Source organism: Oncorhynchus tshawytscha, linkage group LG22, assembly GCF_018296145.1.
Source record: "Oncorhynchus tshawytscha isolate Ot180627B linkage group LG22, Otsh_v2.0, whole genome shotgun sequence".
Classification (NCBI taxonomy): domain Eukaryota; kingdom Metazoa; phylum Chordata; class Actinopteri; order Salmoniformes; family Salmonidae; genus Oncorhynchus; species Oncorhynchus tshawytscha.
In genome coordinates this window covers 39,978,002-40,002,601 of record NC_056450.1, presented here as the reverse complement: position 1 = coordinate 40,002,601, position 24,600 = coordinate 39,978,002, and the positions used below count along the sequence as shown (strand labels likewise).

The window sequence follows — 24,600 nt, the reverse complement described above, 5'->3', positions numbered from 1 at the left end:
TACCTGTAAACTTGGTCCAAACATTTCAAACAACGTTCCTAATCCAAATTGATGTATCCTAAAACGTAAATAATCGATCAAATTTCAGACGTGAAATACTGTGCTCAATAACGGCTGAAAACAAAGTGAAGCACGTTCCAGGTCGCGCGCACCAAAACATTAGAGGGCACCTGGAGTGACACATGGAAATAGCAGGGCTACAACTTCATTTCTCAAAGGAAAAACATCAACCAATTTTTAAAGACTGTTGACATCTAGTGGAAGCCATAGGAACTGCAAGCATATTTCTATTAAAAAAGGATTGCTAAAAACTGTTGGAAACAGATTGAGCTCAAAAACATTTTCCCTGGATGGATTGTGCTCGGGGTTTCGCTTGCCAAATCAGTTCTGTTATACTCACAGATATTATTCAAACAATTTTAGAATCTTCTGAGTGTTTGCTATCCAAATATACTAATAATATCCGTATCCTAGCTTCTGGGCCTGAGTAGCAGGCAGTTTACTTTGGGCATGCTTTACATCCGGATGTGAAAATACTGCCCCCTAGCCTAAAAAGGTTGAATGAGTAAATGCTAAGGTGTTTAGCACATTTTTACTCCTGAACATAATTAGGCTTGGCATAGCAAAGGGGTTGAATAATTATTGACTCAAGACATTTCAGCTTTTAATTTTCTATTCAAATCTGAAATGTTCTACAAACAAAATTCCACTTTGACATGATGGGGTATTGTGTATTGATTAGTAACACATCTCAATTTGATCTATTTTAAATTCAGGCAATAACATAACAAAATGTGGAAAATGTTATGGGTTGTGGAAACTTTCTGAAGTCACTGTACATCCGGTCAAGATGTTCTCTTCAAGTTTAATGCTGGGTGTACACTAGACATTTTTGGACATGATTTAGCTGTCCCAGCCAAGTTTTTGAGATTGTAGACAAAATCCCCATGTCGTTGCCTACTCGGGGTTCGACTTTCACCGACTCTCGTTAAATGTGAGCAAGGCAACGACAAGTTTTGAGAACGTGATCAGCGGTAGCCAAAGAGTGCTTGACAGATAAAGAAAAAATGACATTGTTACGCATCCCCCAAAATGTGTAGACTAGAGTAACAGTGATTACTACGGGGGAATTCAAGATGGCGGCATGAGAGGTTGTAGAATTTCTAGCTGAGGAACAATTTTAGGGTTTTCTCAGAAAGTTTATAATTTTAGGCTGCAGTTGCAACAAAAAAATTATATTTAGCCATACAATGTAGCTATTTTGAATAGTTTTGTAATTAATCAAGCCATTGAAAAACATTTTTTGATCATGTCCAATGAATAAGCTAGCTCGCTATTGAAGAGTTTCAGCATGTTTAGCTAACATTAGCTAGCTAGCATCTTCATAGATAGCAGCATGGAGTCAGGACATAACCAAACTGTTGCTGAGATAATGGATGTTAAGACCACCAAGGAGAAAAGAGGCATTGCTTGAAATCATTCATATGCTTGCAGTGTAGAAAAGGGGGATGAATGTGGTCTGGGGGCTAAAATCAAAGAGAGAGCAGATGACATCATGGACTTGGTGTAAAAGAACACTGTCTGCATCGTTAACCTGAAGAAAGTGATTGATTTCAATGTTGAAGAAGTAAATACTCTGAAGCAGCAGAACGCAACATGGAATACTCAGGTTGCAAAGCAGGAGAAGAAACTCACTGAAAATGGAGTCAAATGTTAACGAGACTGACCGATACAGTCGAAGATGGACTCTTCGAATTGACGGAATCGCAGAAAGATTTGACGAGAAAACAAAGCAAAAGTGAAGGACATTTGCAGGGCACTAGTCCCGGAGGACGAGCAGAATATTGGTTCTATGGATGTGGTGCACCGACTGGGTAGGCTGAGAGAGGGGAAGAACAACCAGCCACCTGAGACCAGTGATCATGGCATTCATCTCCAGGACAGCGAGGGATCTGACATGGAAAAGTGCAAAGAAAAATTACTATTATAAGAACAACTTGAGGTTCAAGGAGGACCTGACAGCTTTTGATAAAGAAGCTCAGAATCATCTGTGGCTGATGATTGAAAGGTAAGGAAGGAAGGAGGAGGAAAGTGCATTTTTGGCAGAAGTCAAGGCATTTGTTAATTGAAGGGAAATTCACGCTGACGCCTAGCTTGATGGTTACTGGATTTGCCAAGTGAGTGTCGCAGGACTGATTTTTATTTGAAACTGGTAAACGTTTCATTTTGTGAGGAAAGAGTATTATTTGTGTGAGCCAAGTTTTTTTTTATTTTTTTTTTATGGCAGGGAAATTGGCACTGACACATAAGGAGACATTGGAACACAGCGCCTTCAAAATCTGGGGCATTTCCTGTTTGAAATTTAATCTTGGTTTCACCTGTAGCGTCAGTTCTGTGGCACTCACAGATAATATCTTTGCAGTTTTGGAAACGTCAGAGTGTTTTCTTTCCAAAGCTGTCAATTATATGCATAGTCGAGCATCTTTTCATGACAAAATATCTTGTTTAAAACGAACGTTTTTATCCAAAAATTAAAAGAGCGCCCCTATATCGAAGAAGTTACTGATCAATAATACTCCCAATGAAAATACAAAAGTCATCTCTCAGAATGTTGCCCAGTTTTTTATCAGAATCTGTATACATCAGCCCAGTCAACTTCCAATATGAATGATTTCTTAGACAATGTAGCAAACATTGCTAAGAAGATAGATAATGAATTCAGAGATTTTTGTGATGATGAGTTATCCGAAATTGAGATTAAATATTGTATTAAAAGCCTTAAGGACAATAGATCCCCTGGAGATTATGGTTTAACAAGCAAGTTCTACAAAACATTCAATGATCGATCGATTCCTTTCATTCTTGCAATGTTCCAAAAATCTATAGAAAAAGGGGCATTACCGGCTTCCTTAAAGCAAGGTGTAATTACTTTGATTCCCAAACCTAATAAGGATAGTCATGATATAGACAACTGTAGGCCCATTAGCCTGTTGAATAATGGTGGTAAGTTATTTTCCCTTGTATTTGCTAAGAGGTTGAAACAAGGCTTAAATCATATAATTGATGAAGAACAATCTGGCTTTATGCATGGTCGACACATTAGTAATAACATTAGGTTGATCTTAGATATGATTGACTATAATGACCTCCTTCTTGATGATAGTTTTGTTATGTTTGTTGATTTTTATAAAGCTTTTGACACTGTAGTACATGAGATTCTGATCAAGGCAATATGTTTTTTGGAGTTTGGTGACATTTAAAAAAAAACAGTACAAACTTTATATAGTGGTTGTACGAGGTCTGCGAAATTAGCTCACAGGACATCCCAGAGATTTGGGCGTGGCACTAGTAGGCCAGAGCTGCCCAAATTGTAATTTTTTATTTTAATTGGTTTCTCAAATTATGGCTCTTCATATCAAGATAGAGAAATGTCAAGGTATTTCTGCACTTGGCAAGGAATTTAAGCTATGTCAACTGGATGATGATACCACCATATTTTTGAGAGACAGGAATGAGATTTCTAAAGCAGTTTTCTGTATTGAAGACTTTGGTTTAAGGTTTGAAAATGAATATCAATAAGTCAGTCTTATTTCCACTCAAGGACTGTGTTTTACAGGAAATACATCCCAATTAAAGACCAGGTAACTTATCAATTGTCAAATGCAAGGATGAAAAACAAAGGAGTGAAATAAACTTTAACCCCATTGAGAAAACAAAGAAGAAATGAATTGTAAGGTTGGGTTTTATTGTCCAAAGCTGAAGGGTTATCAGGATCGGTTTATGTCTCATTATCAGTTAACTTACCCCCTAAAATTGTAAAGGACTTAGATATGATTCTTTATAATTTTATTTGGAGGAACGACCCTCACGACCTACTGTATGAAAATATATTCTCAGTAATACCCAAGAACAAGGAGATCTTGAGGTTTTAGATTTCAATACTCTAAATAATACTTTTTAAAATAAATTGGATTCTGAAGTATATTATGAACCAGAACAGTATTTGGAATGTATTTATTTGACTCTGTTGGAGGTTTAGAATTTCTGCTTCGGTGTAATTTAATGTTGATAAAATCCAAGTAAAATTTGCAAAATTCCATAAGCAGCCACATTTAGCTTTGATGTTAGCGTATGAACAATTGTTCCCTTTACATATTATTTCTATGGAATAACAAAGATAAACGATTTAAAAATAAGTCTCATATAATTTGGTAACTGGTTTAAGAATAACATTATTTTGCTTGGTCAGATACTGAATGTGGATGGATATCTACTCTCAAATGGGGAATTTCTTGATAAGTTTAGAATTCCAATAACCCCGAAAGAATATGCAACTGTTACATTAAAATATATTAATTAGCAATATTAACATGCTCAAAGATACATGTACGAATAAAAAAATTAGGAATATTGTTTGTGATGCTACATTTCCCTCTGCAAGATTTTTTTGGGTCGAATATCTATGGTGACATACAATGGGTGAAAGCATGGAAAATTCCTAACGATTTTGTATCTGTAAAGGAAGTTTCATTTAAAATGTTACATAGAATGTATCCTGTGAAACATGTTTTGGAAAGGTTCACGCTGAATATTGAATCTAACTGTGATTTCTGTGGAATGGAGGACACCATTTTGTATTCGTTTTTATTACCTGTATTTCAGGCAGAATGTTTTGGGATTGACAAACAGAACTTGTTACAAAGAAAACAGGACAGGTTGTACAATTTAGTGGTTTTGATGTAATGATTTTTTTAACGACAGGAAAGATAGTTGTTTAATGTGACGGCTCAGCAATGTTCTGATTTTGAAAGTTGTGTAGTGTCCACCTGGCTTAACTCTAAAGGTGTCATGACAGGATGTTCTCTTGACGTTCAAATAAAATAAAATAGTATTTGTCACATGCGTTGAATACAGCAGGTGTAGTATACCTTACTGTGAAATGCTTACTTATGAGTAAGCAGAGTTTTAAAAAAGTAAGACAAATTAGCTAAATAAACAAATGGAAACATAACAATAACGAGGCTATATACAAGGGGCACGGGCACTGGTACCGAGTCAATGTGCAGGAGTACGGGTTAGTCGAGGTAATTGAGGTAATATGTATATGTAGGTAGGGGTAAAGTGACTATGAATAGATAATAAACAAAGAGTAGCAGCAGCGTATGTGAAGAGTTTGAAGGAATGTGAATATATGTGTGTCTGTGTGTGTTGGAGTGTCAGTATAGTATGTGTGAGTGTGTGGTTGGAGTTCACTGAGTGTACATCGAGACTGTACAAGTGAGTCGACACCTTGTTCGATGTCTTGTTTTTTGGATGGCCGCATCCTTCATTCTCAGTGATGGTTCATAGTGATGGCGCTGACAGAGATGGTCGCCTCGCTTCAGGTCCTTAGAAAACTTTGCAGTTATTAGTTTTTTATGTATTATTTCTTACATTGTTATCCCAGAAAATGTCAAATGTTTTTACATACAGCTGGGAAGAACTATTAGATATCAAAGTGATGTCAACTTACCATCATTACAACCAGGAATACATCTTTCCCGAAGTGGATCCTTTGTTCGGAACCTCCACCCTGGACGTGATCTTATCCCGGAGAGGCCGACCCAAAACAACGTGGTCGCCACAGGAGAGGCAGACGGAGCGGCCTACTGGTCAGACTCAGAAGGCGAGCACACCATCCACTGCTTGCAAGCATATTACTCGCCAATGTCCAATCTCTAGATAACAAGGTGGACGAAATTAGAGCACAAGTTGCCTTCTAGAGAGACATCAGAGATTGTAACATTCTCTGTTTCATGGAAACATTACTCCTTAAATTCTATCAGTATATTGAATATACGACACGAGCTGGCAGCATTCTGGATCATTGCGACACAAACTTCCTCGATGCATACAAAGCCCTCCTTTTGGCAAATCTGACCATGACTCCATTTTGTTGCTCCCAGCCTATAGACAGAAACTGAAACAGAAACTGAAACAGCTATTCCTTCCGCAAGGAAATCAAACAAGCAAAGAATCAGTATAGAGACAAAGTGGAGTCGCAATTCAACAGCTCAAATATGTGATGTATGTGGCAGGGTCTAGTCAATCACAGATTACAAAAAGAAAACCAACCCCGCCGCAGACATCGACTTCTTGCTCCCAGATAAATTAAACAATTTCTTTGCTCGCTTTGAGGACAATAACAAAGCCTGTGGGATGTCCTTCTCCGTGGCCAACTTGAGAAAAACATTTACACGTGTTAACCGTCGCAAGGTAGCCGGCCCAGACGACATCCCTAGCCACGTCCTCAGAGCATGCGCAGAATAGCTGGCTTGTGTGTTTAAGGACATATCCAATTAATCCCTGTCCCAGTCTGTTGTCCCCACATGCTTCAAGATGGCCACCATTGTTCCTGTCCCCAAGAAAGCTAAGGTAACTGAACTAAATGACTATCACCCCATTGCACTCACTTCTGTCATCATGAATTGCTTTGAGAGACTAGTCAAGGATCACATCACCTCCACCCTACCTGATACCCTAGACCCACTCCAATTTGCCTACCGCCCCAATATATCCACAGGCGATGCAATCGCCATCACACTGCACACAGCCCTATCCCATCTGGGCAAGAGTAACACCTATGTAAGAATGCTGTTCATTGACTACAGCTCAGCATTTAACACCATAGTACCCTCCAAACTCGTCATTAAGCTCGAGACCCTGGGTCTCGATACCGCCCCTGTGCAACTGGGTCCTGGACTTTGACTGGCCGCCCCCAGGTGGTGAAGGTAGGAAACAACATCTCCACCCCGCTGATCCTCAACACTGGGGCCCCACAAGGGTGCATTCTCAGCCCTCTCCTGTACTCCCTGTTTACCCATGACTGCGTGGCCATGCACGCTTCCAACTCAATCATCAAGTTTACTTCAGGAAACAGCATGGGACAGCATGGTGAACAAGGCGCAACAGCTCCTCTTCAACCTCTGGAGGCTGAAGAAATGTTAGCTTGTCATCTCAAACACTCACAAACTTTTACAGATACACAATGCAGAGCAACCTGTCGGGCTGTATCACCGCCTGGTACAGCAATTGCACCGCCCTCAACCGCCAGGCTCTCCAGAAGGTTGTGCGGTGTGCACAACGCATCACCGGGGACAAACTACCTGCCCTCCAGGACACCTATAGCACCCAATGTCACAGGAAAGCTAAAAATATCATTAAGAGGTCAGCAAAAATACATCAACCACATCAATCATCCATTAGACGCGTCATCCATCAATCATGCTATTTTGGCCCGTGCAATCTACTATATTCTCCCTTAAGTCATTCTAGATTCTGTGTTATCTGATCAAATTGAGTATTACTTTGGCCTTGTGTTAATTTCGGGCCGGCTCTCCCTATGTTGATCCAACAGGTGGAGTGGGGTGGTAAAACAGTATGTAGGCTATCATGGAGAGGGCTACAGTAATTTATCATAGTATGAGTACGTATGAGTATTTCTGAGTACAATGAGTATGGAACGTTTTACTCACTCCTAGCCCAATTTGGCTACATTTCTCTACCCCGTTAAATGTCTCTATCACTCCTACTCCCCCTCTCCAGTGCTCAACGTCACCACTCAACTAACCACCGGTCCTGGAAACCATCATTACGCACACCTTGATTACCTTCCCTTCCTTTAGCCCTCAGTAGCCTCAGTCATCAGGCAGTATCAGTGGGTTTTTTTCACGTTCAGTACGCTTCACATGTTTTGTTTATCTGCATTCTCTCATTATTAAACTCACCTTCTGCACCTGCTTCCTGACTGCTGGGGTACACGCGACACCTTCCATCTCAACGTGATTAGGGTCCCCTCTTAACATTAGCCTTCATATTGTAACGTCTGCTTCCAACTCACACCCTCAAACACGTAGATCCCCCTGAACGCAGCACACTTCCAGATCCCTAACACCTGAAATCGAATCACCTGTTCACACACCTGTATCATTATCATACACTATTTAGATCAGTTCTTTGCACCACATCACTGTGAGGTATTGTTTGTTTTGTGACACGTCCTTCAGATTGCTGGTTTTCCCGTAATTTACTCCTCCCGTGTAGGATAGTATTTCCTGCCTCACTAATGATGCCTTTTGCCTATTCCCTGACTGTACTTTTGCCTATCGGATTCCCTGTTATCTACCTACTGGCTGACCTCCCGGACTACGTTACTAGCCTTTTCCCTGCCTGTACTATTTCCTTTGGACTTTCTGTGTACGACCTTCTCCCTGCCCCTGGACCAGGCTACCTGCCTCCCTTGTGTATGACCTTCTCCCTGCCTCTGGACCAGGCTACCTGACTCCCCCTGTGTATGACCTTCTCCCTGCCCCTGGACCAGGCTACCTGACTCCCCCTGTGCATATCAGTGCAAAGAGATGTCACTGCAATCCCTGGTTTGAATCCAAGCTGCATCACATCTGGCTGTGATTGGGAGTGTGATATAACAGCCAGTTACCTGCAGGAACCAACCCACTGTACCATGCCTATGTTGTTTTTTGTTGTTGTGTATTAACATATAAGAGAACTGAAGTGACCGCCCTGGCGGAGCTTGTGGCAGACTTGTACTTTGTACGTGTTTGTTCTAACTTCTCCAGTTAAGTGACAATAAAGAATGATTAATTTAATAATAACTTCAGGTGTCCCTGGTGTGGAATGTCCACCAAACACATCTGTCATGATAAGCACAATACAATGTTTATTCAGGGTGAAAGGTTCTGTGTAAGTCTGACGTACATCTTTGTATGGGTGTGGGGGGTTTGCTGCTATATGAAAGAGTGCTTCTCCACTCCAGAGACACATATTCCGCTGTTTCAACTTTGAACTTCACTCAGAGTCTTGACTCTAAAATAAGTTTTTGCATATTGAATCAGACCATTCAGTTTTCTTTCATCAAGATCTTCTATAGTCATCCTTAACACTGAGGCCTGCATACCATTCTATGTAAGTACACAATGTCTCTAAAGAACTAATCTTGCTATATGAGGAAATATTTGAGAGTATGTTTTTATTTTGACCAACAAATGAACAAAACTTTCAGGGAACAAATGCTTCCTACATTCTGAAACAGTTGCTTTAATCAGTTATAAAGTCTAGTTAAACAAGCATGGTATGGGTTTGTTGTCCCCTACGATGAAATTGGGGAGGGGACTACAGATCAGTCTGTCCGTTCGTAAGTTTGTTGGTAAATTAGTAACACATGATATCTCAGACAGCACTGGTAAGATTTTGACAAAGCTTCGGTTAATGATTAGTCTTACCATACAAATTTGGCATTTACAAAATGACACTAATTGGCCCAAGACAGAAGATATGGTAATTAACTGCAATTTGTTGGTCACCCGCGATATGTCAATTGCCACAAGAGGGGGTAGTGCATCATTCATGGGGACGATATGTTTACTGTTGCCTTGTTTTTACATGGTTGACTTTAGCCTCCTATTGTTCTGTTTTGAATTCAAAAGTATGATGTTAGTATGATGTTTAATGTGAGGTGAGTAGACTGTTAAGTGTAGTGCTTTACATCAAGCTGTCTCTTCATCTTGAATACAATGATTAACACATCTAGCATTGAGTATAGAAATGTCATGTTCCAAATTATTGAACTGCAGGGAAAGGTGAAATGAGAGAGGAAGTACTTCATGTGAGCAATTTTGCTCTGTTAAAGCTGCAGTAGGTAAGTCTGTAGAAATCAGACTTTGCTGGCAATAGTCCATCAAGGTAGCTGGAAGGTTGTCGATTTTCAAAGTTGGTGACTGGTGCTATCTCGACAAAAAACAGGCTTTGTTCAGTCACTTTACCAACTGTATTATCTATAATATAAAGTGAATGCATGAACAGGCATGTTACCAACAAACAAACAGTTATCTGTCTCCAACTTCTGCATCATGTATATTTATCTGTTTAAATCTAATTACTGTGCACATTAGTCAGGTACATCCCCAGAAGGGACATGTTGGCTGGAATGATTCTTCTCAGAGTGATAGTCAATGAAGCTGGGTCTTCTCTCAGAAACATTTTACATACATTTTACATACTGATAGCTGAAAATGTATGAATACAACTTCACCAAATTGTAAAAAAAAAAAATGACCTAATGAGGCTATAACATGAAAGCTTACTTAAACGAGAGAATCTACATCCATCTTTTGAAACTGAGGCGTTGTATGTTAATTTAAAAAAAACTTAACCAACTCATCTTGCTAAGTGAAAAATATTTTATAACTAAGGTTGATTTTATGACTAATGAACTGCCCATTTCAGGGAACAAATGGTACCTAAATGATGAAACAGTTGACTTACTGGTCATCATTTGTAGTTCATCAGTTTATATGACATAATGTTTTGTATTCACATTGTTCACCTTGGCCTAATATTGTTTTTGTTTTCACATGGTGGACGTTGACCTGCCCTGCTGATCCTGTGTAATATGTGTTCAGGTGAGTAACTAAACACAGGTTTCTCTAGCTAGCCCTGCTGATCCTGTGTAATATGTGTTCAGGTGAGTAACTAAACACAGGTTTCTCTAGCTAGCCCTGCTGATCCTGTGTAATATGTGTTCAGGTGAGTAACTAAACACAGGTTTCTCTAGCTAGCCCTGCTGATCCACACACCCTCAACATGGCAACCACACTGAAACTAATAGGTGGTCAAGGAGGCAGTCCATTTGAATTCCATGGCATGAACAACGGTGCCACCCTCAAGAAGATTGGAGTGGCGGTGGAAGGCTGGCAGGTGAAAGCCGTGCGTGCGGAGCTGACCGACGGGAAAGTAGCAACTTTTGGAGATGCAAACACTTTCAATGAGTTTGAGTTCAACCTTGGCGAGCGCATCACCAAGCTGTCTCTGTGGGGTAACGGCGCAGGCACACGTCTGGGTGCCATCAAGTTCACGACGAGTGAGAACCGGGAGTTCTTTGAAAAAATGACCAGCTGGGGACTGAAGACTGAGTACACCATAGATGTGGGGTCTGGAATCTGCCTGGGGCTGCAGGGAGGGTATGGCTCAGACATTGACTGCATGGGCTTTCTCTTCATCAACACCATCAAGTCGTCCGTGCTGACTGACATGAAGTATCCCACCCTGTCCCTCTTCAAACCCCAGGTGTGTGTAGACAGCTCAGGAAAACTCTACCGATGCTCTAACATTAAGGGGGCTGTCCACTTTAAAACATGTAATCCAATATGGGAGTCACGCCCTGGTCAAAGTATTTTGTGTTTATCTTTATGTATTTGGTCAGGCCAGGGTGTGGCATGGGGTTTTTGTAATTGTGGTGTGTTTGTCTTGGGGTTTTGGTGGTGGTATTGGGATTGTAGCTTAGTGGGTTATCTAGCAAAGTCTATGGCTGTCTGGAGTGGTTCTCAATCAGAGGCAGGTGCTTATCGTTGTCTCTGATTGGGAACCATATTTAGGCAGCCATATTCTTTGAGTTTGTCGTGGGTGATTGTCCTATTTGTCCTGATGTCCTTGTTTGATGTTAGTTGACACAAGTATAGGCTGTTTTCGGTTTTCGTTTTATTTATTGTTTTTGTAGTGTTCGTGTTTAGTCGTGTTTACGTTTGTTTAAATAAACATGGATCGCAATCGACACGCTGCAGTTTGGTCCGACTCTCCTTCACCACACCTAGAAAACCGTAACAGAATCACCCACCACCAACGGACCAAGCAGCGTGTTAACAGGCAGCAGCAGCAGGAGCAGCAGCAGCTGCAGTGGAAGAGGCTGCATCACCTGGAGAAATGGACATGGGAGGAAGAACTGGACGGTAAAGGACCCTGGGCTCAGCCTGGAGAATATTGCCGCCCCAAGGAAGAACTGGAGGCGGCGAAAGCTGAGAGGCGCAGATATGAGGAGGCAGCACGGCGTAGCGGATGGAAGCCTGAGAATCAGCCCCAAAAATGTCTTGGTGGGGGGCTCAGGGAGAGTGTGGCAGAGTCAGGAGTCTGACCTGAACCAACTCTCCCTGTTTATTGTGAGGAGCCAAGGAGGAGACCAGAACCAGAGCCGGTGTTGGAGGTGAGCGAAACAGAGACTGTGAAGGAGTTAATGGGGAAATTGGAGGAGAGAGAAATGAGGGAGTTGCTGTGTTGGTGCTTTTTGCATGGAATTCGCCCGACGGAACGTGTTGGGGATTTGATGGCACCTGGGTTAGCGCTCCATACTCGTCCTGAGGTGCGTGTTAGTCGGCTGGTGAAGTTGGTGCCAGCCTCACGCACCAGGCCTCCTGTGCACATCCCTAGCCTTGCACGTCCTGTGCCAACACTGCTCTCAAGATCTCCAGTACGCCTTCACGGTCTAGCCCATTCTGTGCCACCTCCACACTCCAGTCCTCCGGTAGCAGCTCCCCGCACCAGGCTTCCTGTGCGTGTCCTCGATCCAGTACCACCAGTTCCAGCACCACGCACCAGGCCTTCAGTGCGCCTCGCCTGTTCAGCGCAGCCAGCGCTTTTCTCCTCTACAGCGCTGCCGGAGCCTCCCGCCTGTTTTGCGCAGCCAGAGCCTTTCTCCTCTCCTGCGCTGCCGGAGTCTCCCGCCTGTTCAGCGCAGCCAGAGCTGCCAGCCTGCATGGAGAAGCCAGAGCTGCCAGCCTGCATGGAGCAGCCAGAGCTGTCAGTCCGCATGGAGCAGCCAGAGCTGTCAGTCTGCATGGAGCAGCCAGAGCTGTCAGTCTGCATGGAGCAGCCAGAGCTGTCAGTCTACATGGAGCAGCCAGAGCTGTCAGTCTGCATGGAGCAGCCAGAGATGTCAGTCTGCATGAAGCAGCCAGAGCTGTCAGTCTGCATGGAGCAGCCAGAGCTGTCAGTCTGCATGGAGCAGCCAGAGCTGTCAGTCTGCATGGAGCAGCCAGAGCTGTCAGTCTGCATGGAGCAGCCAGAGCTGTCAGTCTGCATGGAGCAGCCAGAGCTGTCAGTCTACATGGTGCAGCCAGAGCTGTCAGTCTGCATGAAGCAGCCAGAGCTGTCAGTCTGCATGGAGCAGCCAGAGCTGTCAGTCTGCATGGAGCAGCCAGAGCTGCCAGTCTGCATGGAGCTGCCAGTCTACAAGGAGCAGCCAGAGCTGTCAGTCTACATGAAGCAGCCAGAGCTGCCAGTCTGCAAGGAGCTGCCAGTCTGCAAGGAGCTGTCAGTCTGCAAGGAGCTGTCAGTCTGCAAGGAGCCACCAGTCTGCCCAGCGCTGCCAGTCTGCCCAGCGCCGCCAGTGCAGCCAGTCTGCCCAGCGCCGCCAGTGCCGCCAGTCTGCCCAGCGCCGCCAGTGCCCCCAGTCTGCCCAGCACCGCCAGTCTGCCCAGCGTCGCCAGTCTGCCCAGCGCCAGACTCAGCCAGACTCTTCCAGATCCGCCAGTCAACCAGACTCTTCCAGATCCGCCAGTCAACCAGACTCTTCCAGATCCGCCAGTCAACCAGACTCTTCCAGATCCGCCAGTCAACCAGACTCTTCCAGATCCGCCAGTCAACCAGACTCTTCCAGATCTGCCAGTCAACCAGACTCTTCCAGATCTGCCAGTCAGCCAGGATCTGCCAGTCAGCCAGGATCTGCCAGTCAGCCAGGATCTGCTGAAACCACCAGCCAGCCAGGATCTGGTAGATCTATCTACCTGCCTGAGCTTCCTCTCACTCCTGAGCTTCCTCTCACTCCTGAGCTTCCTCTCACTCCTGAGCTTCCTCTCACTCCTGAGCTTCCTCTCACTCCTGAGCTTTCTCTCACTCCCGAGCTTCCCCTCAGTCCCGAGCTGCCTCAGTCCCGAGCTGTCCTTCAGTCCCGATCTGCTCCTCAGTCCAGTGGGGTTCTGGGTGAGGACTACTAGGCCATGGTCGGCGGCGAGGGTGTACTATCTAGGGACGAAAGGAGAGGGGACTAAGACATTAACTGAGTGGGGTCCACGTCCCGCGCCGGAGCCGCCACCATGGACAGACGCCCACCCGGACCCTCCCTATTGTTTTGAGGTGCGTTCGGGAGTCCGCACCTTAGGGGGGTTCTGTCACGCCCTGGTCAAAGTATTTTGTGTTTATCTTTATGTATTTGGTCAGGCCAGGGTGTGGCATGGGGTTTTTGTAATTGTGGTGTGTTTGTCTTGGGGTTTTGGTGTGGTGGTATTGGGATTGTAGCTTAGTGGGTTATCTAGCAAAGTCTATGGCTGTCTGGAGTGGTTCTCAATCAGAGGCAGGTGCTTATCGTTGTCTCTGATTGGGAACCATATTTAGGCAGCCATATTCTTTGAGTTTGTCGTGGGTGATTGTCCTATTTGTCCTGATGTCCTTGTTTGATGTTAGTTGACACAAGTATAGGCTGTTTTCGGTTTTCGTTTCGTTTATTGTTTTTGTAGTGTTCGTGTTTAGTCGTGTTTACGTTTGTTTAAATAAACATGGATCGCAATCGACATGCTGCAGTTTGGTCCGACTCTCCTTCACCACACCTAGAAAACCGTAACAATGGGGGTCGACATTCATCAGGCATCTCATTTCTAGGACAGTCAGACACACATACAGACACATTAGTTATTATTGTTGGCTTTCTAAAAATCAATGGATAAGTTCCTCACTGATGATTAGCTCTTAAATTTTCTTTGTCTTGTCTGAACAATTTGTATCTTGTGTCTGTGTGTGTGTGTTGATTTTAGGTGACCCCAGAATATGTGAAATCCCTGTCTCACCACAACGACACCTCATTGGTTCAAGAAGAGTCCATTACATACAGCAAGACACTGACCAAGACTTCCTCCTGGTCTGTCAGCAACAAGATAGAATCCACCTTGAGTGTGTCGGTCAAAGCAGGGATCCCGGATCTGGTCGAGGTGACATCAGGGTTCAGCTTGACTGTGGGAGTGGAGCAATCCACCAGCCTGCAGAAGACAGAGACCATAACAGAATCGGATACCATCAACCTGAAGATCCCGCCAGGGAATACCATGGATGTTGAGATCACAGTGGGGAGAGCAAATATCGACCTTGCTACGAGGCCAAAGTGAAAGTCACCTGCATGAACGGCAGTCAGCTGGTCTTCCCATCCAACGGCATCTACACTGGTGTTACTTACACTTCAGCGAGGGTATCCACAAAGGAGAGATAATAAGTACAGTGATTGAATTAACTAATTATTTGTGTGCCTTTTCTGTTTCTATGATCATCTTTGAGTGATTATTATTGAACCCAGCTGACTCAGCTCTTTCTTTCTGTCTCAGCAGAGGGTATAACAACAGGTGGGTCATTCCTACAATACGGTGCCTTTGACATGACATGTTACCACACACACTACCGGTCAAAAGTTTTAGAACACCTACTCATTCAAGGGTTTTTCTTTATTTTGACATTTTTCTACATTGCAGAATAATAGTGAAGACATATACTATGAACTAACACATATGGAATCATGTAGTAACCCAAAAGGTGTTAAACAAATCAAAATAGATTTCTTCAAATAGCCAACCTTTGCCTTATTGACAACTTTGCACACTCTTGGCATTCTCTCAACCAGCTTCATGAGGTAGTCACCTGGAATGCATTTCAATTAACAGGTGTGCCTTCTTAAAAGTTAAATTGACTATTTCACCAAGAAGGAGAGTGATGGAGTGTTGCATCAGATGACCTGGCCTCCACAATCACCTGACCTCAACCATATGATTCTGTATGTGATTTTTCACAGTGTTGGTGGCTTCACTATTATTCTACAATGTAGAAAATTGTCAAAATGAGTAGGTGTTCTAAAACACTTGAATGAGTAGGTGTTCTAAAACACTTGAATGAGTAGGTGTTCTAAAACTTTTGACCGATAATTTTGTGTGAATTATTGAACAACATTCAATGCAAAATGTTTTAATATATGGTTAGACCCAAATGTACCATAAAAACCGATGTTATGTAACCATAGCTTAATTTCATGAATAATATACCATTTGTCTTTTATTTAACCATGTCCCCAGTCAAGTTTATAAGTTTATCAAACTTCCATTTGATATAATATTAATGCAATTCACAAATATTTTAATTATCATTACGTTGTGTTGTTCTCTTTCTAATCAAATTGTTTAGCATGATTCATCTATTATTTAATATCAGAATCATCCATTGTGTTTGTTAGCACACATGCAGTCACACACACACACACACACACACACACACACTTGCACTTCACAACTGCTGCTAACAGACTCTTATTATGGTTGCTAAATTCTGCACAATTTAAACACTTGCCCCAATCCCCCTTCCCCAAAATAAGTTTAAATATTACATTTTGTACTATAAATTGTGCAGCATCTCAGCTGCATATCAGTTACAATTTAAGAGCGTATTTGAGTAACTATCTGGCGGCAGGTAGCCTTGTGGTTAGAACGTTGGGCCAGTAACTGAAAGGTTGCAAGATCAAATCCCCGAGCTGACCAGGTAAAAATCTGTCAATCTGCCCGTGAACAAGGCAGTTAACCCACTGTTCCTAGACTGTCATTGTAAATAAGAATGTGTTCTTAACTGACTTGCCTAGTTAAACAAAGGTTAAATAAAATAAAGTATGACTTGGGGCTATCCAAGTAAAACACAAGATGAGCTTACAGAGTATTTACTTTACATTCAACTATGTATCAACCGATGAGCATGTTCAGTGCATTTACTAACTCTAGTAACTCTGTAGATATGCATCAGGACTATCTAAATGTAGTGAAAAACTGTTTAAATTAACACGCAATAATCACTCAATAGATATGCATCAGGACTATCTAAATGTAGTGAAATACTGTTTAAATTAACACGCAATAATCACTCAATAGATATGCATCAGGACTATCTAAATGTAGTGAAAAACTGTTTAAATTAACACGCAATAATCACTCAATAGAAATGCATCAGGACTATCTAAATGTAGTGAAATACTGTTTAAATTAACATGCAATAATCACTCAATAGATATGCATCAGGACTATCTAAATGAAGTGAAATACTGTTTAAATTAATATGCAATAATCACTCAACACATCCAAATGTGCAACTATTGGGATGAGTAAAATGACGTTCTGACACTGCAGCACCTGGGGGAATACACTGAACAATAATATATATCACCATGTAAAGTGTTGGTCCCACTGCAGCACCTGGGGAATACACTGAACAATAATATAAATCACCATGTGAAGTGTTGGTCCCATGTTTCATGACCTGAAATAAAACATCCCATAAACATCAATATGCACAAATAACACATTTCTCTCAGATTTTTTGGCACACATTTGTTTACATCTCTGTTAGTGAGCATTTTTCCTTTGACAAGATAATCTGTCTAACTGACAGGTGCAGCACATCAATAAGCTGATTAAACAGCATGATCATTACACAGGTGCACATTGTGCCGGGGACAATGAAAGGCCACTATAAAATGTGCAGTTTTGTCACAGAACACAATGCCACAGATGTCGCAAGTTGAGGGAGAGTGAAATTGACATGCTGAATAATCCAGAGCTGTTGCCAGGGAATGTAATGTTAATTTCTCTACCATAAGCTGCCTCCAATGTCGTTTTAGAGAATTTGTCATTACGTCCAACCAGACTCACAACCACAGACCACGCATATGGCATCGTGTGGGTGAGTGTTTTGCTGATGTCAACGTTGTGAAACAACTATTTCCATTGATCCTTAATTCCCTGTTGACCTCAAGTCCTCTGCGTTGTGTATTTATCTTCAAATATTATTGCACAGCCTCATTTTAAAATGTATTAAATAGTTTATTTCCTCATCATTCTACAAACCCCGTAATGACAAAGCGAAAACAGTATTTTTGAATAGTTTGCAAATGTATTAAAAATAAAAACTGAAATACCTGATTTATATGAGTATTCAGACCCTTTGCTATGAATGTCGAAATTGAGTTCAGGTGCATCCTGTTTCCATGTATCATCCTTGAGATATTCTACAACTTGATTGGAGTCCACATGTGGCAAATTCAATTGATTGGACATGATTTGGAAAGGCACACACCTGTCTATATAAGGTCCCACAGCTGACAGTACATGTCAGAGCAAAATAGTCAAGGATAGCCATTTGATTAGATGTTCAGGAGTCTTTTGGCTTGGGGGTAGAAGCTGTTTAGAAGCCTCTTGGACCTAGACTTGGCGCTCCGGTAGCAGAGAGAACAGTCTATGACTAGATTGGCTGGAGTCTTTGACCATTTTTAGGATCTTCCTGACACCACCTGGTATAGAGGTCCTGGAAGGCAGGAAGCTTGACCCCAGTGATGTATGGGCCGTTCGCACTACCCTCAAAGCACTTCATGGCTACAGATGTGAGTGCTGCCGGTCGGTGGTCATTTAGGAAGGTTACCTTAGTGTTCTAGGGCACAGGCACTATGGGGGTCTGCTTAACACATGTTGGTATTACAGACTCGGACAGGGAGAGCTTGAAAATGTCAGTGAAGACACTTGCCAATTCGTCAGTGCATGCTTGCAGTACACTTCCTGGTAATCCGTCTGGCCCTGTGGCCTTGTGAATGTTGACTTGTTTAAAGGTCTTCCTCACCTTGGCTGTGGATAGCGTGATCACACAGTCTTCCGGAACAGCTGGTGCACTCATGCGCTGATGAACTGGCTCGTCTGGTAGGCACGTGTCACTGGGCAGCTCTCGGTTGTGATTCCCGTTGTAGTTTGTAATGGTTTGCAAGCCCTGACACATCTGACGAGCATCGGAGCCGGTGTAGTACGATGCAATCTTAGTCCTGTTATGACTGTGCCTGTTTGATGGTTTGTCTGAGGGCATAGCGACATTTCATATAAGCTTCCGGGTTAGAGTCCCGCTCCTTGAAAGCGGAAGCTCTAGCCTTTAGCTCAGTGCGGATGCTGCCTGTAATCAACTGCTTCTTTTTTTCACCTTTATTTAGTAGGTAGGCCAGTTGAGAACAAGTGCAACTGCGACCTGGCCAAGCTAAAGCAAAGTAGTGCGACAAAAACGACAACACAGAGTTACCCACGTGATAAACAAACGTACAGTCAATGACACAATAGAAAAGTCTTTCTACAGCGTTTGCAAGTGTAGTAAGATTAGGGAGGTAAGGCAACAAAAATAAGTCCATAGAGGCGAAATAATTACAATTTAGCATTAACACTGGAGTGATAGATGTTGATTTGCAAGAAGAGACACTGGGAGGCAAAAGAGCAACAACAAAAAAACAATATGGTGATGATGTAGTTGGGTGTGCTATTTACAGATTAGCTGTGTACAGGTACCATGATCGGTAGGCTGCTCTGAGAGCTGATGCTTAAAGTTAGAGAGAGGGATATAAGTCTCCAGCTTCAGTGATTTTTGCAATTCGTTCCAGTCATCAGCAGAAAACTGGAAGTAAAGGCGGCCGAATGAGGTGTTGGCTTTGGGGATGACCAGTGAAATAAACCTGCTGGAGCGCGTGCTTCGGGTGGGTGTTGCTATGGTGACCAGTGAGCTGAGATAAGCCGGAGCTTTACATTCCTAAAATCATTGATATACGTTAGCCTACTGTAACCACACACAAATATTGTGTGTGTGTTAAGGTTGGGCGATTGCGTACAAGACTACATCGCCTGATTTCGCCCCATAGTGATGCTCGATAATTGATCACTATTGGGGGTAGTCTTTCTCATGGCTACCCATGTATTTCCATGGAAATATAACATTTATTTGGAAAGTAATAAATATATAGATATTTTTAAATGCATTCATGATTTGCATAAATGTAATATACTAACTATTACTCTTGTTAAAAATATGAAATGGTATTATATTTGGTTGAAGAGCACATTATGGCTTGTTTAGGACTCGAGACTCAAAGTTTAGGACTTGATACTTGTTGATCTTGACTTGGGACTTGAGTGCAAAGACTTGGTCCCACCTCTGATACACTGACACTCCAGCACACACACACACACACACACACACACACACACACACACACACACACACACACACACACACACACATTGAAGAGGAGGAAGTAGGCAGAGGTGTGCTCCCCCCCCACCCACACACACGCAGTCTCCACCTCACACACACGCACAAACGGACACACACACACACACACACACACACACACATATTCACATTCCTTCACACTCTTCACGTACGCTGCTGCTACTCTCTGTTTATTGTCTATTCATCGTCACTTTACCCCTACCTACATGTAAATATTATCTCAATTACCTCGACTAACCCGTAACCCTGCACATTGACTCGGTACCAGTGCCCCTTGTGTATAACCTCGTTATTGTTATTTTATTGTGTAACTCTTTTTCCTTTTGTTTGTTTAGCTCATTTGTCTTACTTTTTTAAAACTCTGCTTTGTTGGTTAAGGGCAAGTACAAATGCATACTAATAGTAGTTATCCCTCCTGCTGGAGTCAACACATTCTGGCTGATGCGAAACAACGTCATCATCTCACTGGCTTCTTCTCTGTTGAGCTCTCATTGGCTATTGCTGATCACGTTGTCACACCCTGATCTGTTTCACCTGTCTCTGTGCTTGTCTCCACCCCCCTCCAGGTATCGCCAATCTTCCCCATTATTCCCTGGGTATTTATACCTGTGTTTTCTGTTTGTCCGTTGCCAGTTCGTCTTGTTTGTCAAGTCAACCAGTGGTTTGTCTCAGCTCCTGCTGTGCCCCAGTCTCTCTTTTTCTTGCCCTCCTGGTTTTGACCCTTGCCTGTCCTGTTTTTGAGCCCTTCTGCTTTATAGTGCACTACTTTGGACCAGGGCCAATAGTTATTTTGTCAAAAGTACTGTGCTATAAAGGGAATCAAGTGTCATTTGGCACTCATAGGGCTTACAGAATACAACCCAGAACATATTGCCGCAGACTCCCTGCTAGGCCTGACAATATGTGGATTGAGCAGGCCAGAGCCTCAGCCGTATTCACAAAGCGTCTCAGAGTGCTGATATCAGATACGTTTTCCCTTTAAGATAATAATTGATAAGATTATATGTACAGCCGGGATCTGATCCTAGATCAGCACTCCTACTCTGAGAAACGCTGTGATTACAGGTCTTGGTGTTTAAACAGTGGAGGAATGTGGTCTGAGTCTTAGGAAAATAAATCTGTGTTATGAATTCATGTGAGAGGCTGTGAGCCAGGGCTCCTGTGACTGTTGTCAAACTGTACCACCTGTGAAGGTGTTAGTCTTGAATAAGAATTTACAGGGTTAAAGGTGTTAAAGTCTTGAGTAAGAATTTTGTGAATTTTGAACTCTCTACAACAAAGCTTTCTTAGGTGTCCAAAAAGCTTTCTCTGCCCTTAACCTTGTTCCGAACACCTTGTTCTGAACACCTCCAAAACAAAGGGCATGTGTTTTGGTAAGTTGAATGCCCCTCTCCTCACAAGTGTGATTACTACCTCTAAGGGTGCTCTCGAGCAGCTAGATGTTCTTTACCATTCGGCCATCAGATTTGCCACCAATGCTCCTTATAGGACACATCACTGTACTCTATACTCCTCTGTAAATTAGTCAACTCTGTATACCCGTACAAAGACCCACTGGTTGATTCTTATTTATAAAACCCTATTAGGCCTCACTCCCCCTATCTGAGATATCTACTGCAGCCGTTATTCTTCACATGCAACACCGGTGCTGCCAGTAACATTATGTTAAATGTCCCCAATGCACACACATCCTTGGGTCGCTTGTCTTTTCAGTTCACTGCAGCTAGTGACTGGAACGAGCTGCAACAAACACTCAAACTGAACAGTTTTATCTCAATCTCTTCATTCAAAGACTCAATCATGGACACTCTTACTGACAGTTGTGGCTGCTTTGCATGATGTATTGCTCTCTCTACCTTCTTGCCCTTTGTGCTGTTGTCTGTGTCCAATAATCTTTGTAGCATATTTTGTGCTGCTACCATGTGCTGCTGCCATGTTGTGTTGCTACCATGTTGTTGTCATGTTGTGTTGCTACCATGTTGTTGTGTTGCTACCATGCTGTGTTGTCATGTTGTGTTGCTGCCATGCTATGTTGTTGTCTTAGGTCTCTCGTTATGCTGTGTTGTGTTGTCTCTCTTGTTGTGATGTGTGTTTTGTCCTATATTTTAATTGAATTATTTATATTTTTAATCCCTGCCCCCGCCCTCGCAGGAGGGCTATTGCCTTTTGGTAGGCCGTCATTGTAAATATTAATTTGTTCTTAAATTACTTGCCTAGTTAACTAAAGGTTAAATAAAATTAAATACAAATTTAAAGACCATGAATTAACAGGGTTATAAGTGAATATTATGTAAACACTGAACGTACATTACGTTAACACTGAATGATATTGTAACGGCTTTCTTCTATCTCCTCCTCGGACGAGGAGGTGTAGCAAGGATCGGACCAAAATGCAGCGTGGCTATTGCAATCCATGTTTATTAAATAATAAAGAAACACGAACTTACAAAACAATAAACGTAATGTGAAAACCGAAACAGCCCTATCTGGTGCAAACACAAAGACAGGAACAATCACCCACAAAATACACAGTGAAACCCCGGCTACCTAAATATGGTTCCCAATCAGAGACAACGAGAATCACCTGACTCTGATTGAGAACCGCCTCAGGCAGCCAAACCTATGCTACACCCCTACTCAGCCGCAATCCCAATGCCTACAAAACCCCAATACGAAACACAACAAAATAAACCCATGTCACACCCTGGCCTGACCAAATATATAACGAAAACACAAAATACTATGACCAAGGCGTGACAGATATACGTATGATCGTGCCTGCCTGGTGTGTGTGTGTCCGTTTGTGCGTGTGTGTGAGGTAAAGACTGTGTGTGTGTGTGTGTGTGTGTGTGTGTGGGGGGGGGCACTCCTCTGCCTACTTCCTCCTCTTCAATCTACCCACTAGTAACACAACAATACACCTCCTGGGAGGAATGTGGCTGAGAATGGAGTCATCATTTCAATGCATTTATTAAAGCGTTTACCTTTGATGTTATCACTTAGGTAATAGGCAGTCATATCACTTAGGTAATAGGCAGTCATATCACTTAGGTAATAGGCAGTCATATCACTTAGGTAATAGGCAGTCATATCCCTTAGGTAATAGGCAGTCATATCACTTAGCTAATAGGCAGTCATATCACTTAGATAATAGGCAGTCATATCACTAAGTAATAGGCAGTCATTCATGTAGGTAATAGGCAATCATATCACTTAGGTAATAGGCAATCATATCACTTAGGTAATAGGCAGTCATGAAAGACTACCTCTTAGTCAAACATTCAAAGCCATTTTATTTTGTGATAGCTTCCTATGGCATACGTTGTTTAAATCAAGGTCAAGCTCAGGTGACTCCCATTTACCTCATTATCTCCTGTGTATTTATACCTGCATTTTCTGTTTTTCTGTTGCCAGTTCGTTTTGTATTGTCAGGTCGTCCCAGCATGTTTACAGTTTTTCCCTGCTCTCTAGTTTTTTGTTTCTAGCTTTTCCAGTTCTAATGTTTCTGCCTGCCCTGACCCTGAGCCTGCCTGTCATCCAGTACTTGTTGGACTCTGATCTGGTTACGAACCTCTGCCTGTCCTCAACCTTCCTTTTGTCTACTCCCCGTATTATAATAGATTATCTGAGAATTGAACCATCCGCCTCCTGTGTCTGCATCTGGATCATATCCTGACTCATGATAGGATATTCATTTAATATACACTGTATGTTTGTTATAGTAGATAGGAATAGAGTATAATATAATACCATAGCCATTAGCTATTACAATAGCCATAGAAAGAGCTTGTATGCCTACTTACTATCTAGGTTTTATCTCTGTTGATCTTATGGCTGAAACCGTTCTGGTCCCCGTGGATCTAAATTCAAACCCTAAAATCAAACAGCAACTCTATTGATAACATTGTTTAATCTGGAACAGTAAGTAGCTTCTCTATTTCTGTCATTACCAGCAGTACTGAGTCATGCTGCAGCGCCATGCTCAGTCAAATCAAATCAAATTCAAATCAAAATGTGTACAAAAACATACTAATAGTAGTCATCGCTCCTTTTTAATTTCATTTATTTTTTAAACAAACAAATATCAACAAACAAAATAGGAATAGTCACATGCAAACAAGCATACATACATAAACTATTTACTTTGCCAGAAATCCTAAACAAACAAATCACATTCATTAATAATACATGTTTCAATTGCATTTTTGTTTTTCATTTTAGCTAAAATAGTGCCATAGTGTTTAAATGAATTTATAAAGTGAAAAAAGTTAGGTTTAGATTTTAGACTATGAAATGAACCTATTATTAGTATTAGTAGTTGAATTAAATATACTTTATCAATGTCAGAATTTCTGAAATTAATAATTATATCAAAATCACAACCTGTCCTGTTTTATTTGTAACTAAGTTCTGTATGTCAAATCCCCAAAATTCTACCTTAAATACAGATGAAAAAAAAATATATAAAATTTTCTCCTTCTGTCACGTTCGTCGTATACATAATGAGCGGACCAAGGCGCAGCGTGAGTAGAGTTCCACATATTTATTGAAGTGAATATTCAAAAAACAACACAGAATAAATGAATGTGAAGTTCGTAGCGCATAGAGCACTGAACCAAAACGGAACAATATCCCACAAACACAGGTGGGAAAAGGACCCCACTAAGG

The 24,600-nt window shown here is 42.1% G+C and overlaps 1 pseudogene; it reads left to right on the top strand.

Annotated features, from left to right (window-relative positions):
• Window positions 1-10,638: 10,638 nt before the first annotated feature.
• Window positions 10,639-15,278, top strand: LOC121840481 (annotated as a pseudogene).
• The last annotated feature ends 9,322 nt before the right edge of the window (window positions 15,279-24,600 follow it).